Source organism: Myotis davidii, unplaced genomic scaffold (assembly GCF_000327345.1).
Source record: "Myotis davidii unplaced genomic scaffold, ASM32734v1 scaffold718, whole genome shotgun sequence".
In the NCBI taxonomy this organism is placed as follows: Eukaryota; Metazoa; Chordata; class Mammalia; order Chiroptera; family Vespertilionidae; genus Myotis; species Myotis davidii.
In genome coordinates, this window is record NW_006288950.1 from 67,680 (window position 1) to 68,124 (window position 445).

A 445-nucleotide genomic window follows, 5' to 3' on the forward strand; every position below is an offset into this window, starting at 1 on the left:
GCCTCCCAGCCCGCGGATCACCCAGTTCTTTACTCGGAGCTTCCCGGGCAGGTGCCCCCCGGGCTGCTGGTGGCTCTAACACCTGCCCTCGCTGTCCCCAGGTCTCCCCAACACTGGGTCATAAACAGGCTGTCCCATCCCACTGCAAAACCAAGTGCGGGGTCCCCCTTAACAAGAGGAAAGGGGTTCCCGGTGCCCTCTGGCTCGTGACGTCATGGTTCTGGCTGCCCCCCGTCCTGTCCAGCAAGGCTGGAGACCCGTCACAGAACTCGGCCGGGCCACCTGCGAGACTTTACTGCCCCAAGGCACAAAGTCAGGTGAAGGCATATTCGCTGGAAGAATCGCTTTGATGCCCGTCCACCTACCCATCCCCTAGACATCAGGCCCCCTCAGTGGGCAGGCAGATGCTCATACAACCAGCCTCCGCGCACCCTGACCAGCGGGG